This window comes from Ranitomeya imitator, chromosome 3, assembly GCF_032444005.1.
Source record: "Ranitomeya imitator isolate aRanImi1 chromosome 3, aRanImi1.pri, whole genome shotgun sequence".
NCBI lineage: Eukaryota > Metazoa > Chordata > Amphibia > Anura > Dendrobatidae > Ranitomeya > Ranitomeya imitator.
In genome coordinates, this window is record NC_091284.1 from 518,905,831 (window position 1) to 518,925,225 (window position 19,395).

Below are 19,395 nucleotides of genomic sequence, written 5' to 3' on the forward strand. Positions count from 1 at the left end.
TGTGTGACTTTTTTGCGGGACAAGATATCGTTTTAGCTATACCATTTTTATTTACATTTGACTTTTTGATTGTGCTTTATTCCACTTTTTTGGCAGTGTGATGAAACAGCATTTTTTTCCAAAGTTTTTTTAAAAAAATTGGTGGTGTTCAATGAAAGAGTTAAAAAGCATGACAGTTTTATAGGTTGCCTGGTTCCAGAATCGTAATTACAAATATATTTAGTTTTTCTGTTATTTTATTTTTTCAATAAACAGATCTATTTATTGGTTTACTGTTTTTTTATTTTTTTATCTTATGTTTTTTTAAATATTTGTACAATTTTTTAAACTTTTTTTTTTTACTTGTTTATTTAGTCCCTTCATGGGACTTTAACTTATGCTTACCATAGCTGTGAGAGCATACGTGGCCATAGCAGCAATATGGATCTCGTGATGAGAGGAAAAGGAGAGGAAGCACTCCACTCCCTGCCTTTTAAATGCTGCAATCACTATTGATCACAAAATTTATGGGGTTAAATGGCCTAGAGCAATGCAGGCATCGCTTCAGGCAGTGATAGCCGAGGCTCGCGTTTCCCATTTCACATTGCTCCTATGCTCGCATGATCGCCATGACAAAGATGAACGTAATTTTGCAAGAATCCCTTTCTGACCATGACGTAAACTGACAACAAATGTCATGAAGGGGTTAAATACTGTTAAGGCTGGCATAACGCACCAAATAATATTAAAGAGGATATAAGGTGCGTTCGCTGCCCAGGGTCCACCGTGCAGAGATGGCACCTGCTGCTAAGTAATGATGGACAGTATATGGCGGTATAACATAAACACACGCGGGTTAACTTCCCCCGGTGTGTAGGAGGCGAACACTGTTGCATCACAGGGCCGCAATACAGCAGAGTGAACACTAGTGTTTTGGTCACAGGACCCTGGTCCAAGGGCACGGGTTAAAGTCCCTCTAGACTCACTAGCGTTCGGTGCTGCAACTGTGGTGCCAGGGAAAAACTAACAAAATATTTAATGATTTACTGCACAGTGTGCGTACAGCGCCACTCTGGCAAAAATCACTAACCACCCTAAGCTAAGGTCAGGAAAGCGCACTATTTGTGTGAAGCGCCAGGTTCCTGATTGTCACAGTGACATTGCTTTCCTCATGGGGAGAGTGATGTCACGCTTGGAAGCGATGGAGGATTCCGTTTTGACAGGTAATCAGCACATACAACAACGTTCTGAATCCAGGCCAGAAGGGGGAGCTCTACACCCGACTTAAGGGGAACTGCTCTCTCTGGTCAGGAGGAGGAGTTTGTTGCTAGGCAGTTGCTAGGCAGTTGGGAAGAATTAGACAGTTGGTAGCAGACTGGACCAGTCTGAGGCAGAAGGACGGGTGAGGGGGCCATATAGCCTGAGGTGTTGTGGCTCCTAGATAGCGAGATACAGAAGGAAGAACAGCCTTTAGCTAATGTGCCGGAAAGCAAAGCACAGGAGAGTGACAACAAGGGAGAATAGCATAGAGTGCAGATACTGGTAACCGGAAGACTGAGGTTGTGTCATACTCTAGGAGGCACAGCAGAAACCGGTAGGACAGCTAGACTACCCATAACCTGTTTGCTCTAATGCCCAGGACACACAGTGACACATAGAGCCCGGGTCATGATAGAGACCCTGTAAAAAGACTCGAGTCACCTGTCATACGGGTTTGTTTCCCACTTCATTAAAGGACAGAGATAACTGAGAGGACCTTGCTAAGAAGCCATAGGCAGTAAGGGGACACGTAGAAGCGCATTTGCGTGAAACGGCCGTCGTCCGTCCTTCACTCCCTGCACCTCCTCATTCGCCTGCCGCCTCTCCACCAATATGTCCATGAATGTATGAAGATCAATAAAGGACATTGAACACAGCAATTTTCGGGTGAGTGCCACGTCTATTTGTTCAAAGTAAGGGGCTATATTACCACCACGCTAATAAGAAGGCTTTTAACTCCACCTGGTAAAGCTGGACTCCGAACTCGCTTCCAAGCCGGTTGGACTCTCCCTGTACCTGTGATCTTGTGCCCTGGACTGTGTCTGCCTGCTACCATCAGTAAACCAGATAAAAAGACTGCACAAGTGCATCCTTCGTTCTTTACTGCACCACTCACCATCTTCCATCTATTTACTGGGAGCCCTGGGGACCTACTTCACCTATGGAAAGTTATACCATCTAGCTGCCATAACAACACCCCAGAGGATCCCTTTAAGCAGTGTTGATCATCCCTGACCGAATACCACAGGTGGCATCATGAAAATTTATTATTTCCACAAATCCCTTTCAAGACTATCACTTTAATATGGGCGCCCAGGGTCATGGACCGAGTCAGTGCCGCCATGACACATCCCTTTAAGTACCAAACCCGGTACCGAGTACCCCACGGCCCTGGCAAATGACTCATTTGCGCACGGCACCACTCTGAAGGACTCTGCTGTAGATGCAGTACTATTGTAGCTTGTGCTGGATGGCACAATCTGGCGCTAGTTAGCTCCAATCACCCACATTCAGTCAACAATGCTAGGGAAGGGGTTCAATTAGGAGCTTCATCAGATTGCATACACGCATCCACACATACACAATTTTAGATTAATTCTAGCGCATGGCTGAGCAGCCATGCAAACATTTTATAGCTGAGTCCTTCCGGGTCCATCCCAGTGGTCCAATCAGGGCTGCTTCAGGACCTGAGCATGTGACCCCCGACCTCCAATGAGAGGTCATCCCACGGGCATGCTCATTTGAGTAAAAACGGAACTTAGTCCCTGGAACATCTGCTGCTGATCAATGCTGATTACAATAGCTGGACCTGGGATAGCAGCAGTAACCAGACATTCGGCATCAGTTTGAGCAAGATGCTGGGACTGACGTCTCAGCTGAGCAGGCTCCTCTGTGGCTGGGGAAGAATGGGAGACCGCAGAGGACATGGTTCGAGATTCCCCCTGTACAGTGGCGGGAACTTGACACCTAACAAATACCTTTACAGATTATAAAATATGCTTATTTGGCCAATTTCTTAAAAAAATGTTAGGTCTATTTTTATAACTGCATGTAAAACATCTTCTAACTATATAGATTTCTATGTACAATGTATTTCACATTTATATTAAGAAAAATATATCCTATGTGCTTTATGCATCGTATTGACATTCAAGAAAAAATGTTGAAATGAGAACAATAGGATCACTCTAGAGTAGGTTGACACTGCAAAGCTTTAGAGGTCACTTATGCTATTATCATTGCTCATTTTTTTTGCGCCTGAGATTCAAGGTTTACCATTTAATTTATCTTTCACTAATACCAATTTCAGGTCATTTTAGAGAATAAGATGGAAGTGAAAAGGTGAGATTGATTTCCTCAGCCATGATTTTTCTGTGATAAATATTTTTTATGGCCTTGCCTTTATACTTTCTTCTTAACCAAATTCGCAGTATGACACAAAAACATGGTAAAATCAAAAGTATTTTTTAATATGAGATTCATCATTATTATTTAAAAGGGAAGCATAGTTTTATTGAACACCTACAATTTATGGTAGGGCTGCACAGAGACTTGGTTGCAACACAGGTCGTGATGCCAAAGATTTTGTTTGGCTACTTTATTGCAGATAAAGTGAATGGATTGCATTGCAACCTTGGGGGTACTGTGGCCAAGCCTTACACGGTAAGGCTTCTAATAATAAAATACAGCATGTTTATAAGGATCCCACACGTTTATTCACTTCCCAACAATCCCTCTATAGCATCGATGTTGCCCCACTCTTCTATATTTGTGAATAGTTCAGTGTTTAAAGGGGGAAATTCAGCCAAAAATATTAGGGGAACCCCTACACCTCTATTGAGGTCCAACATTAATTATTAATATCAGATTTGACTATTAACAATTACAGCATAATTATCCCTTAACACTTTCTATTCCTTGAACTATATACTGTATGAATGGTGACTAAGTGAGACGAAACCATGTATCAATAAAGAATATTTATTGCACACAAAAATCTCCAGTAATTATTCTATTACCCCTTCACCCCAAAGCCGGTTTTCACCTAAGTGACAGGGCCAATTTTTACAATTCTGACCACTGTCACTTTATGAGGTCATAACTCTGAAACGCTTCAACGGATCCTGGTGATTCTGACATTGTTTTCTCGTGACATATTGTCCTTCATGATATTGGTAAAAGTTCTTCGATATGACTTGCATTTATTTGTGAAAAAAAAACAAAAATTTGACTGAAATTATGAAAATTTAGCAATTTTCAAACTTTTAGTTTTTATGCCCTTAAATTAGAGAGTTATATCACATAATATAGTTAATAAACAACATTTCCCACATGTCTGCTTTACATCAGCACAATTTTGGAAACATAATTTTTTTTTGTTAGGGAGTTGTAATGGTTAAAAGTTGACCAGCGATTTCTCATTTTTGCAACAAAATTTGCAAAACCATTTTTTTTACGGACCACCTCACACTTGAAGTGACTTTGAGGGGTCTATATGACAGAAAATGCCCAAAAGTGACACCATTCTAAAAAACTGCACCCCCCAAGGTACTCAAAACCACATTCAAAAAGTTTATTAACCCTTCAGGTGCTTCACAGGAATTTTTTGAATGTTTAAAAAAAATTGAACATTTAACTTTTTTTGACAAAATTTTTACTTCAGGTCCATATTGTTTCATTTTACCAAGGGTAACAGGAGAAATTGGACCACAAAAGTCATTGTACAATTTGTTCTGAGTACGCCGATACCCCATATGTGGGGGTAAACCACTGTTTGGGCACATGGCAGAGCTCGGAAGGGAAGGAGCGCCATTTGACTGTTCACTGCAAGAATTGCTGGAATTGAGATCGGAGCCCATGTCACGATTGGAGAGCCCCCACAAGTGACACCATTTTGGAAAGTAGACCCTCTAAGGAACTAATCTAGATGTGTGGTGAGCACTTTGAACCTCCAAATGCTTCACAGAAGTTTATAATGTAGAGCCGTAAAAATAATTTCATATTAATTTTCACAAAAAATTATTTTTTTGCACCAAATTTTTTATTTTCCCAAGGATAACAAAATAAATTGGACCCCAAAAGTTGTGCAATTTGTTCTGAGTACACTGATACTTCATATATGGGGATAAACCACTGTTTGGAATGGAAGGAGCGCCATTTGACTTTTCAATGCAAAATTGGCTGGAATTGAGATCGGAACCCATGTCGCATTTCGAGAGCCCCTGACGTGCCTTAACAGTGGAAACCCCCCACAAGTGACCCCATTTTGAAAAGAAGACCCCCTAAGGAACTTATCTAGATGTGTGGTGAGCACTTTTAACCCCAATTGTTTCACTAAAGTTTAGAATGTAGCGATGTGAAAATTAAAAAATCATTTTTTCTTTCCACAAAATTATGTTTTAGCCCGCAATTTTTTTTCCCAAGGGTAACAGGAGAAATTGGACCACAAAAGTTATTGTCCAATTTGTCCTGAGTACGCTGATACCCCATATGTGGGGGGGAACCACCGTTTAAGTGCATGGCAGAGCTCAGAAGGGAAGGAGCGCCATTTGAAATGCAGACTTAGATGAATTGGTCTGCAGGTGTCATGTTGCATTTGCAGAGCCCCTGATGTACCTAAACAGTAGAAACCCCCCACAAGTGACCCCATATTGGAAACTAGACCCCCCAAGGAACTTATCTAGATGTGTTGTGAGAGCTTTGAACCAACAAGTGTTTCACTACAGTTTATAACGCAGAGCCGTGAAAATAAAAAATATTTTTTTCCACGAAAATGATATTTTAGCCCCCACGTTTTTATTTTCCCAAGGATAACAGGAAAAATTAGACCCCAAAAGTTGTTGTCCAACTTGTCCTGAGAACGCTGATACCCCATATGTTGGGGGGAACCACTGTTTGGGCACACAGCAAAGCTCGGAAGGGAAGGAGCGCCGTTTGAAATGCAGACTTAGATGGATTGGTCTGCAGGTGTCATGTTGCATTTGCAGAGCCCCTGATGTACCTAAACAGTAGAAACCCCCCACAAGTGACCCCATATTGGAAGCTAGACCCCCCAAGGAACTTATCTAGATGTGTTGTGAGAACTTTGAAGCAACAAGTGTTTCACTACAGTTTATAACGCAGAGCCGTGAAAATAAAAAATTTTTTTTTTTCCACGAAAATGATATTTTAGCCCCCACGTTTTTATTTTCCCAAGGGTAACAGGACAAATTGGACCCCAACAGTTGTTGTCCAACTTGTCCTGAGAACGCTGATACCCCATATGTTGGGGGGAACCACTGTTTGGGCGCACAGGAGAACTCGGAAGAGAAGAAGCACTGTATTAAGTTTTCAAAGCAGAATTGGCTGGAATTGAGATCGGACGCCATGTCGCGTTTGGAGAGCCCCTGACGTGCCTTAACAGTGGAAACCCCCCACAAGTGACCCCATTTTGAAAAGAAGACCCCCTAAGGAACTTATCTAGATGTGTGGTGAGCACTTTTAACCCCCATTTGTTTCACTAAAGTTTAGAATGTAGCGATGTGAAAATTAAAAAATCATTTTTTCTTTCCACAAAATGATGTTTTAGCCCGCAATTTTTTTTCCCAAGGGTAACAGGAGAAATTGGACCACAAAAGTTATTGTCCAATTTGTCCTGAGTACGCTGATACCCCATATGTGGGGGGGAACCACCGTTTAAGTGCATGGCAGAGCTCAGAAGGGAAGGAGCGCCATTTGAAATGCAGACTTAGATGGATTGGTCTGCAAGTGAAAATGATATTTTAGCCCCCACGTTTTTATTTTCCCAAGGGTAACAGGACAAATTGGACCCCAACAGTTGTTGTCCAACTTGTCCTGAGAATGCTGATACCCCATATGTTGAGGGAACCACTGTTTGGGTGCACAGGAGAACTCGGAAGGGAAGGAGCACTGTTTTAGTTTTTCAAAGCAGAATTGGCTGAAATTGAGATCGGACGCCATGTCGCGTTTGGAGAGCCCCTGATCTGCCAAAACAGTGGAAACTCCCCAATTCTAACTGAAACCCTAACCCCAAACCTAACCCTAGCCCCAACCCCAACCCCAACCCTAACCCTAGCCCTAACCCTAGTCCTAACTCTAGCCCTAACCCTAACCCTAATGGGAAAATGGAAATAAATACCTTTTTTCACATTTTATTATTTTTTCCCTAACTAAGGGGGTGATGAAGGGGGGTTTGATCTACTTTTATAGTGTTTTTTTGGCGGATTTTTAGGGTTGGCAGCTGTCACACACTAAAAGACGCTTTTTATTGCAAAAAATTTTTTTTGCATCACCACATTTTGAGAGCTATAATTTATCTATATTTTGGCCCACAGAGTCATGTGAGATCTTGTTTTTTGCGGGATGAGTTGACGTTTTTATTGGTTCCATTGTCGGGCAGATGACATTTTTTGATCACTTTTTATTCCGATTTTTGGGAGGCGGAATGAACAAAAACCAGCAATTTCTGAAATTCTTTTAGGGGGGGCGTTTATACCGTTCCACGTGTGGTAAAATTGATAAAGCAGTTTTATTCTTCAGGTCAGTACGATTACATCGATACCTCATTTATGTAATTTTTTTATGTTTTGGCGCTTTTACACAATAAAAACTATTTTATATAAAAATATAATTGTTTTTGCATCGCTTTATTCTGAGAGCTATAACTTTTCTATTTTTCTGCTGATGATACTGTATGGTGGCTTTTTTTTTTGCGGGACAAGATGTCGTTTTCAGCAGTATCATGGTTATTTATATCTGTCGTTTTAATCGCGTGTTATTCCACTTTTTGTTCGCCTGTATGATAATAAAGCAATGTTTTTTGCCTTGTTTTTTTTTTTTTTTTTGCGGTGTTCACTCAAGGGGTTAACTAGTGGGATAGTTTTATAGAGCGGGTCGTTACGGACGCGGCGATACCAAATATGTGTACTTTTATTGTTTTTTTAGTTTACATAAATAAATGGATTTACTGGGAAATGTTTTTTTTTTCTTAATTTGGGGATTTTTTAAAAAATTTTTTTATACATTCTATTTTTTTTTAATTTACTTTCTACCATTGTCGCAGGGTGGGACATCACTGTATTAGATCAGATCGTTGATCTGACAGTGTGCATAGCACTCTGTCAGATCAACGATCTGACAGGCAGGTTTAGGTGGCTTTCCGGCGCCTGCTCTCAGCAACTCTCAGCAGACGTCGGCTAGCCAGGTCATTTCATGACCCGGAAGGAGTCCCGCGGCCATCTTGGATCCGGGGACTCCTTCCGGATCACCGGAGCAACGCGATCTAATCGCGTTGCTCCGGTGGGAGTGCGCAGGGAGCCCCCGTCCCTGAGCGATCCCCCTCTATGTCGCTGTCACTACTGACAGCGGCATCAGAGGGGTTAAATGCCCGCGATCTTACACAACTCTAATATAAGATACACCTCTAAAGTAACAATTTAACACTCTGAGCAGAGATACCCGGGTATCTATAACTATGGTACCGTATCCTGAGATGGATTTCCTCTCAGGCAGGAATCCGCAGAGGCTGTAGCCAGTTCATATCTTCAGCGCCAATAAGTTACAGCAAGCTCCTCTTGTCTTGTCGGCCGATGCCGAGCCCAAACGCCGGGGACTTAGTTAGTGGTCTCACGATGTAGTCTCTGCTTCTGTAGCTCCTAGGAATGGTTCCACGACAATCCGTCCGTCTCTGTATCAGCAGTCTGTCCAGACTTGTTCCTCCACTCAATGCACAGGGAATCCACAGACTTCCAAATTCGTACTGGGTTCTTAGCAAAGTCTCCGTCTTTTCTTAGATAAAGGGTTAGCTCCTCTCCAGGAAACGTTAGCAACATAAGTCTCTCACAGAGTTAAACAAAAGGTTAGCTCTTCTCCAGGGGAACGTTAGCAACAAAAAGTCTCTCAAAAGCTTCTTTTCCTCCAAAAACACTTGCAGTAAATCCACACAGTCTCTTTTTAAGATCTCACAGCAGCTTCTCCTTTTCTTCCCGCCTTTTCTCTCTCAGCTCTCACTTCCTACTTTCACTTTACACTCGAGACACTAGACCCCACCCCGCAGCACACATTGTCTCTGGGAGGTCTGTCCTCTGCTGCAACAGGCAAAAACCACAGGGTCCTAGTGCCCTCTCAGTGGGACTACAGTTCACCCTCTTACATGCCACCCCACTAGAGGTTGGCGTCCTCGACATACCTTCCCACTCAAATTCATCTTGAGCATATCGCTGAGGCGGTATTCCTGCCGTAGATCGTGTAGTTCTCCTGAGTCCTGCATCAACAGGTGCGACCTTAGAGGGAGCTAGAGTCTCTTCCGTGGTCGTGTTAGTGGGCGTAAGTGGAGTTGTCTCCTCCTGCGGCTTGATGTCATGTGATACAGCGTCAGGACCAAGCAGTTGACCTGATGCACTCTCCTCAACAACATCCTCCATATCCCCAACATTCTCATCACCCGAGGCCAGATCGGTCACAGGGGGCAAATAAGCAGGCGCAGGAGTAAGCACACCATCAAACTCAAGATCATTCAGAGCTTCCGCCCCTTGGAACATGGCCTCTGGCTCTAGGGGGGTAGGCGCCGAATCTTCAAACCAGCACCGTTGTAACATGTTACGATGCAAATTACGGGTTGGCCCCCCTGTCCCCACCGGTTCGACCTCGTACACTGGAATCTCAGGGTTCACCTGTTTTTTTATCAGATACGGTATCGCCTCCCATCGGTCACTCAGCTTTCCTGACCGTCGTTTTGTCCTCACCAACACTCTGTCCCCCGGAGAGAACAGCTCTGTTTGTACAGGTCGCGTGTCCTTATGGACCACCTGTCGAAGGCGGTCGCCCACCACCTGATGCACCACCCTCAACCGCCGCCGATGCTCTCGTACCCACTCGGATGCAGTCCGAAGGGGGGCGGAGGAGGGATCTGGCATGTTCAAATCCTCAATGTCTCGGCCAGGTCTACCAAACATCAACATGTGTGGTGAGTAACCAGTAGTACTGTGCACCCTGTTATTGTAAGCCCACATCAATTCGGGGAGATACTCAGGCCAGCATGTCTGTTGCTGACTCTCTAAGGACCTCAACATTTGCAACAGGGTCCGATTAAAACGCTCACACGCCCCGTTACCCTGAGGGTGGTAAGGCGTTGTTCTCGACTGCTCGATACCATAGAGCTGGTGCAACTCTTTCATCAGCGTCCCCTGAAAGCAGGCCCCTTGATCTGAATGTATTCTCTGCGGACACCCGAACACTTGGAAGAAATGTCGGCACACTGCCTCAGCCGCCGACTTGGCCGTCTGATCTCTTGTCGGCACCGCTACAGCATACTTGGTAAAGTGATCTGTCATCACCAGGCAATAGGAGTACCCTGACGTAGAGTACCCTATCAACACGTAGTCAATCATGAGTAGCTCCAGTGGAGCTGAAGTCTTAATAGACTGTGTGGGAGCCCGCTGCTCAGGGCTTTTGTTGAGCCCACAAATTCGGCACTGCCGACACGCGTCGGCCACCATCCCTCCCAACTCAGGGCAGTAGAGGACTCGCTGCAACCACTGAAGTGTCTTTTCACTTCCAAAATGGGCCCCCTTCTCATGCGCCTCACGAGCGACCACTGGCCCCATCCCCACAGGAATTATCAGTTGGTACCGATGCTGCAGCTCCGATGGCAGGTACACCTTACGATACAAAAGACCTTGCTCCACACACAATTTATCCCATTGTCGAAGGAGTTTCATTCCTTCCATGGACAACTGAGCCTTGTCCTCTGCACTGGGCCAGGCCTTGTTTTGTACCCAACGGCGCACAAGTGCAATGTCCGGACACTCATCCTGGACTCTTGTCCAATCTGAGGGTGTTTTACCCAGGACACAGGGCATCCCGGTGGCCACCCCACTTGAGTGTACCACACTTTGGAAGATAGGTATCTGCCCCAAAGCTGGAGTTTCAGTATCCTCAAGTTGTTCGTCAACATCTTCCCCGGATGACCCAAGGGGCACCCTTGACAATGCATCTGCATTGCCGTTCTCTCGACCAGAGCGAAATTTAATGCGGTAATTGAACTTGGCCAGTCTGGCGACCCACCGCTGCTCCAACGCCCCCAGTTTTGCATTCTCTAAGTGAGCTAGCGGGTTGTTATCTGTCATGACTAGCACCTCAGCCCCTGTTAGATACTCGGCGAAGCGTTCTGTCATTGCCCACACCAGGGCCAGCAATTCCAGCTGGAATGAGCTGTAGTTAGCCGGATTTCGCTCGGAGTCTCTTAAAGATCTGCTGCCATAAGAAATCACTCGTTCTCGGCCGTCCTGCACCTGTGCTAGTACTGCCCCCAACCCATGAAGACTACCATCGGTATACAACAAAAAAGGGGTGTCAAACCGGGCGTAGGCCAGCAATGGGGCACTCGTTAGGGCGGTTTTCACTCCATCAAATGCCTTTTTCTGTAGGGGCCCCCATGGAATGGGGCGATTTCGAGGACCCAGCGCTGTCCCTCTCAAAAGTTCATTCAAGGGACTCACCACTTGTGAGAATTTAGGCACAAACCGCCGATAGTATCCTGCTAGGCCCAGGAAGGCCCGCACTTCTCGCAGGTCACAAGGAGGTGGCCACTCTTGTACCGCCTTAATCTTACTGGCTAAAGGTAGTACCCCGTCCGGGGTCACCAGATGCCCCAAATATTCAATCTGGTTTCGTAACAGTTGACATTTTTTTGGCTTTATTTTCAGGCCGTAGCTCTTGAGCCGCCGGAGAACTTGACGCAGCTTCTCCAGATGATCTTCAAATGAGGTTCCGAACACCACAATGTCGTCTAGATATATCAGGACTGATTCAAAATTTAGATCGCCCAAGCAATGTTCCATCAGGCGTTGGAAGGTTCCTGGGGCGGTAGCGAGGCCAAAGGGCATCCGGTTGAACTCAAAGAGCCCCATTGGCAAGACAAACGCCGTCTTGGCCCGATCTTTTTCAGCCATTGGGACCTGCCAGTACCCGCTTGCCAAATCCAAAGTTGAGAAATACTTGGCCCGACCCAGGGCCGACAGAGATTCTTCAATACGGGGTAAAGGATATGCATCCCGTACGGTGTGGGCATTCAATTTCCGATAGTCCACACAAAATCGGAGTGTCCCATCCTTCTTGCGGACCAAGACTACAGGGGCCGCCCAGGGACTCCGGCTCTCTCGGATCACTTGGTTGTCCAGCATACTGGCCACCATGCTCTTCACCTCTTGATAGAGCGCCGGAGGAATTTGACGATATCTTTCTCTAATGGGTGGAGTATCCCCCGTTGGAATCTCATGCTCAATCGTCTGGGTACACCCGAAGTCCTCTCCATGTCGGGAAAATGTCTCTTGATGTTCCCACAAAACTCTCTCCAACTGCTCCAACTGCACGGGGGTCAGCTTCTCCCGATCCACTCCCATCTGCTCCATGATCACATGAACATTCCATTCCTCCGTAGGAGGTTCAGTCCGGCCTACCTCGACCGCGAATGTCCAGGATGACTGTTGGTCTGGTCGCAATTCGAACCCTGCATTTTCCGGCACCTTCTCTGCCGGCACGAACAGTTCAGCCAGTATGGTCCCAGCGGGAATTGCAACAGCTTCATCTAAAACATTGATGCATCGGACCGGCACTCGTCCATTCTTCACAATCGCCAAAGACCGGGCCACATGTACCTTGGCAAATGAGGAACCCTCTCGGGCGGGCTCAAGTAGCACTTCAAGCCCATTCAATCTCTGTGCAGCTCCCACAGGCAGCATTAAGAGTTCCTCTTGTCTGGGTCCCAGCAGGATCGAGGGCCCTCGAAGTCACTCGGACCCGGCCCACCCGGCCACCTGGGACCGCACTTTTCAGCAAGTCGCAACTCAGCACTAGACGGTGTAGAATTCTCTGTGTGGGTCGGTGTCTTGTCGCACGGGCCCAGTATCGGGGTCCTTCACTGGCATACATCTGGTGATTCAAATCTCGCAACACGTTCATTCCGAGCGTCACTTCCATCCCTCTTCTAGGGGGGTGATCCACCAGTACTACCCCTTTCTGCCCCAGCTCTTGACCAAACATTTTTAGTTGCATCCACACGATCCCTTTGACTGACAATTGACCATTATTTGCGGCGGTCAGTCGTATCACTCGGCCATCCTCTGGAATCACTAGTCGACTGAAGTATCTCTCATATACTTCTAGAGGCATTATAGTACATTCGGATCCCGTGTCAACCAAGCACCTCATCTTCCGCCCTTCAAACTCTGCTTCTATCACTGGACTACATGCAAACAAATCTTGTTCATTCCGTCGAGGGCTTTGTGTGGGTGGGGCCGCTGCTGCTTGCCCTCTCATGGCAGCGGCCAGAAGTTTAAAGCCGGCGACGGGGTTTCTGGGGCTGTAAGCGCCCGGCAGTAACGCGAGATGTGTCCCTGGCGGCCACACTTCCAGCAGGTGATTGTTCCTCGTGGGCGAGGGCTTGACTCATTCTGATAGGATGACCTGGCCATTTGCGGGGTCACCGTTCCAGGGGGTGGGGCAGGAGGTTCCCGTGAGGTGGTAGAGGCGGGATCAACTGTCAGTTGAGACAATTTCAGCTTCAACTCCTTCACCTCAGCACGCAAAGCTTGTACCACGCTTACAAGCCCCTCTCCCCCCGACCCTGATGACACACCTTCCTCCAGCTGGGCACTGTTCACTGACCCCTCGGGAACATAGGCTGATTTCTCTTCCCTTTCCACTGCAGCTCGGTAAATCTGCCAGAAAGATAACTCTGGTGCAACCCGGGCCATTTCCAACAGCTTGTCCCGGAGAAGTCTATGGGCTAAACCGGTGATGAATTGGTCCCGGAGCAAGCGGTCTACCTCCTGGAACGCCCCCATGGCCCCCGGGTCTAGTCGTTGCATCTCATTCAACATCTCTTGTAAAATATTAGAGTACTGCATCAGGGACTCACACTCTCTCTGGGGACGATTAAAGAATAGGGACCGAAGCTGGGCCACACGCGCTCGGCCCCCCAAACTCCCCTCTAACAGTTCCAAAATCTTTTCTAATGTATCCCTCTCTGATTCTGGGCGCACCATCACCATACGCCTAATATCACCCTCCAGTGCATTTAATGCCAGCTCAGCGCGTAACGCGGGGGTCAAATTACACATGCGCAGAATACTCCGGATTCTCTCAGCCCAATCTTGCAACGCCATATTGCGCCCATCGTATTTCGGCATGTGCTGAAGTAAAGCTCCTACAGGCACATACCCTCCCGGGGTCGCAGCGGCTGCCAGGGGAACCCCAACCCCCGAGGAGGATGCGGATACAGCGGGGTCATTTCCACCCTCGCCCTCGTCCATGACAAACACTGGATCCTGCCGACTACGCCAAAAATGTAATGACCAGAGGTCCGAATAAGATCCAGTGAGTCACAAACCAAGACCAAGGCAGAAATCTCCAACGGTATTTACTCAAAGGCAAATTAATCAAGGTAATATGGAGAATATTAAGGCAGATGCACCCCAAAGATACACTAATTCAGCAGCAGCTGAAATCACTGTGCCACTCAAAGGTCTCCTGAGAACTGTGTACTACAACAGACTAGTAAGAAATTTACCTAACAGGCAACTAAAAACAGGAACAAGTGTAAATTGAATGTAGTGTTATTAAGGGAGCCCCTGGAATGGCACATTGAGTATAACTTACACAACTCTAATATAAGATACACCTCTAAAGTAACAATTTAACACTCTGAGCAGAGATACCCGGGTATCTATAACTATGGTACCGTATCCTGAGATGGATTTCCTCTCAGGCAGGAATCCGCAGAGGCTGTAGCCAGTTCATATCTTCAGCGCCAATAAGTTACAGCAAGCTCCTCTTGTCTTGTCGGCCGATGCCGAGCCCAAACGCCGGGGACTTAGTTAGTGGTCTCACAATGTAGTCTCTGCTTCTGTAGCTCCTAGGAATGGTTCCACGACAATCCGTCCGTCTCTGTATCAGCAGTCTGTCCAGACTTGTTCCTCCACTCAATGCACAGGGAATCCACAGACTTCCAAATTCGTACTGGGTTCTTAGCAAAGTCTCCGTCTTTTCTTAGATAAAGGGTTAGCTCCTCTCCAGGAAACATTAGCAACACAAGTCTCTCACAGAGTTAAACAAAAGGTTAGCTCTTCTCCAGGGGAACGTTAGCAACAAAAAGTCTCTCAAAAGCTTCTTTTCCTCCAAAAACACTTGCAGTAAATCCACACAGTCTCTTTTTAAGATCTCACAGCAGCTTCTCCTTTTCTTCCCGCCTTTTCTCTCTCAGCTCTCACTTCCTACTTTCACTTTACACTCGAGACACTAGACCCCACCCCGCAGCACACATTGTCTCTGGGAGGTCTGTCCTCTGCTGCAACAGGCAAAAACCACAGGGTCCTAGTGCCCTCTCAGTGGGACTACAGTTCACCCTCTTACAAACCCACACAAACACGTGGAGAACATACAAATTCCTTGCAGATGCTTTCCTTGGTGAGACTTGAACCTAGGACTCCAGCAATGCAAGGCTGTAGTGCTAACCACTGAGCCACAGTGCTGTCCAACACCACCACCCACGTTACCTAAGCACACAGATTCAATATAGCCACCCAACCCCTCCTAACAATACTAACAAACCCTATATAATGGGCTTAATAACAGCGCAGATAAATCTAAAAATCCAACAAGAAGTTAAGAATATAAATAATGTAAGGGTAAAGGATGACTACTTAGGCTAACGTGCTCATGATGCCGATGGAGTAAGAGAGAATGAACATGTGTGTCTTGGGATTTTAAGTACAGCAGAAGAGTGGTAGTGTCAAGTCCTAGATTGTGGGAGAATGTCTCCAGTCTATAGTATTTTTCTCCACCCAATGCCTAAGGTTCATCCCCAATCCTAAATAACAAAAGACTGACTGTCGCTTACAAACAGAATGCTGCTCTGTACAGGCGCATTTTAAGAGTGGCCATCTCTATACATCTCTGGGCATGCATGAATTGGCCAATTTATGCGCTAAGTATCTTCATTTTTTCCTGTCGTCTAGAGCATGTTTTATGTGCTATAGCGCTACATAATGTTACTATATTTGTTAGTTATGTTTAAAGATGGCTTCTCTTAGTATGTACCTGTTCATACTAGTCTTCTGTTGGGACATGAAGGAGAGTCTTTTGTTATTTACATGTAAAAATGTAAGCACCACTGGTCATAATTACTGTTATTGTGAACAGTTAAATGGGTTGTGTCATGACACACTTTGCCGCTAAAGAAACCCTTCCCATGTATAAATATACACAGAAAATTCTTGAATAAATAACACCTTTTTATATGTTTTCTGGTTTGCTTGCGGCCTCTTCATTTCATACGAAACAGAAAAAATTGTTTGAGTGATTACAAGATGGTTAATGAAAGAAAACTATATGTGATATTTGCGCTAAGTTCACCTATATGAAGCCATAAATAGTTAAAATACTGGGAAATGTCATAAACAAGGTTCCCCATACAGGACTGTGATTAACAAGATGTGTTTACCTTAATATCAAAGAAAAAGAAATCTGTGTCCAGTGCTGACATGCGGAAAGGTCCTTCACTCATGCGCTGAAAGGTTGGTATCTGAAGCCTTCTCTGAATCTCTGTTCCGAAAATATCCAATATGCTGCAGAGCAAATAGTAGTATAGGAGACGCTGTCCTGACCGGTGACTAGCGTGCTCCCCCCAGAGCTTGGTAACTGCCATGCTAACTATAGGATTAGTTGGTCCTGTGTGCTATTCGTAGCTCCGTAGCTCCGCAGCTCTGCAGCTTTGCAGCTGGTCACGTGTACACATCCCGTGACTGTGACGTCACACAAGGTCCTGCACCTTGTCGGCTTCAGCTCTATACACGCGGCCGCCACTGCCTGTGCACGGCAGTTACCAAGTTATGGCTTCATATAGGTGAACTTAGCGCAAATATCACATATAGTTTTCTTTGATTAACCTCTTCTGGGACGATTGGGAGTGATTTCGTCCATATATTTGCTACTTATTCACCTGGAGCAACTAAGCAGCGCCGTATGGTTCATTTTTAGACATGATTACAAGATGGCCCACGTGATAGCAGCTGCCTCTCTTTCATTGGCTCAGCTGTTGCATTGCTGCTTTTATAGTCTCCTTTCCTACTGCTACGTTCAAATAGTCTCTTACTAATTTCCAGCTTGACAGGAGTCCTTTTTTTCCCTAAAATGATGTGTGCTCATTATTTACCCTACTTGTCCTCTCTCTCTATTTCTCCTTTCCTCTTGCAGGTTAGATATTCAGGTTCAGTGGCTATGTCGGTAGATTGTTGATAAAATACGTGCCATGTAGAGTGTGTTTGTAAGGCTACTTTCACACTAGCGTTGTTTGCTGTACGTCGCTATGCATCATTTTGGAGAAAAAATGCGTCCTGCAAATGTGCCCACAGGATGCGTTTTTTCTCCATAGACTTGCATTAGCGACGCATTGCGACGTATTGCCACACGTTGCATGCATCGTGCGATGGATGCGTCGTGTTTTGGCGCACCGTCGGCACAAAAAATGTTACATGTAACTTTTTTTGTGCATCGAGTCCACCATTTCCGACCGCGCATGCACGGCCAGAACTCTGCCCCCTCCCCCCCGGACCTCCCCAGACCTCCCCGGACCTTACAATGGGGCAGCGGATGCGTTGTAAAACTGCATCCGCTGCCCCCATTGTTCTTTTTGTTCGCAGGTTGCGTCGGTACGTCGGGCTGACGCATGGCGACTGCCCCGTACCATCGCTAGTGTGAAAGTAGCCTTAGAGAGTGATAGGAATGAGTGACATGAGATACAGTAAGCATGATAAGTAGTGATGAGCAAGCAGTAAAATGCTCAGGTACTTGTTACTCAAGTTGAGCAAATCCTATTGCTTGGGTGCTCGACCCGAGTAATGAGTATAATGGAAGGCACTGGGACACTCAAGTATATTTCGGCCCCCCTCGGAGGTCTGGTGGCTGTCTAAAAATTGCTCAAATCAATGGATATAGCGCTGAAATGGCAAAGGAACAGCATGGGGAAGACCACTGGAAGCATCTCTAGCAACTGCTCGGAACAATGTTGTCAGAGTACTACGCCACTTTTACAGACTGACAATAAAAAATACAAAACTGAAGCTAAAATGGATTTTACTGGAAAAAATGTTGACACATTCTTTCTAGGATAATGACTTGTATATAAGGCAAAATAAATAAGAGAAAAACAATGTTTTTCCACACCTTGAGGATATGTTCACATGCATTGTTTTTGCTGCTTTTCAGCACATTTGCATTTCTTTCGATGGAGAAAAAAACATTCACCAGTAAGTGGAATTTCATCATTTTAATACCTTATCTGGCCATGTGGTGTGAGATACATGTGAAAGTCACATATTTTTTTTCTCATGGCTGTCAGGCGGCCCTCACTATTGGCAGAGAGTCATAAGGTGGTCCACATTTTAGAGGGCCAGCAGTCAGCCCTCACTAAGCATATTGGAGGGCTAGCAGACCGTATATTGCTATCATAGTATAATTTATCCATCTGAGATGGGCATTTTTTTTTTATTATTAATACAGTAAAGTTTGAAACTTGGAGGACCATCAGCCGACCCTCACAATTTATTAAAGGCCAGAAGGCGTCCCCCACTGTTTTTAGAGGGTGAGCAGGCTTCTTGTGGACAGATGAAACCAAGATAGAGTTTTTTTGGTAAAGCACATCATTTTAACGTTTACTGCAAATGGAATGAGGCTTTCATGTAAAAGAAAACACTAGCTGCAGTCAAATATGGTGGCGGTTAAAAGATATTTTGGGATTGTTTTGCTGCCTCTGGTTTTGGGTGTCTTGACTGTGGCATCATGAAATGGGAAGATTATCAAAGAATTTTGGGTCGCAATATTGTGCCCAGGGTCAGAAAGTTGAGTTTGCATCCTGGGTCATGGGTCTTCCAGGATGACAATGACACCAAACGTACTTCAAGAAGCACACAGAAATGGATGAAAACAAAGCACTGGAGATTTCAGAAGTGGTAATTCCAGCTCCAGTAGCATAAAGTCTCCCACTAATACCTCTCACATATAGATGCTACAGAAAAACTGTGAATGGACACATTAAATCAGTTAATTTTGCCTGATTTGATGAATTTCTGAGTACAGATCACTGTATAAAAATGAATTAGTCAAGGAATGCATTTAAAAAAAAAGCAGCAAGGCTTAGAATTTATATTGCAAACATCCCTGTCTAGATACTCTGGTAGTTCAACTCACGGGGCCGCATACTCCACAAGACACAAACCACAGGAGAATCCTCCCTACAGTCTTGCTGACCAAAAACTGCCTCTAAGGCCGGTTTCACATGTCAGTGGCTCCGGTACGTGAGGTGTCAGTTTCCTCATGTAC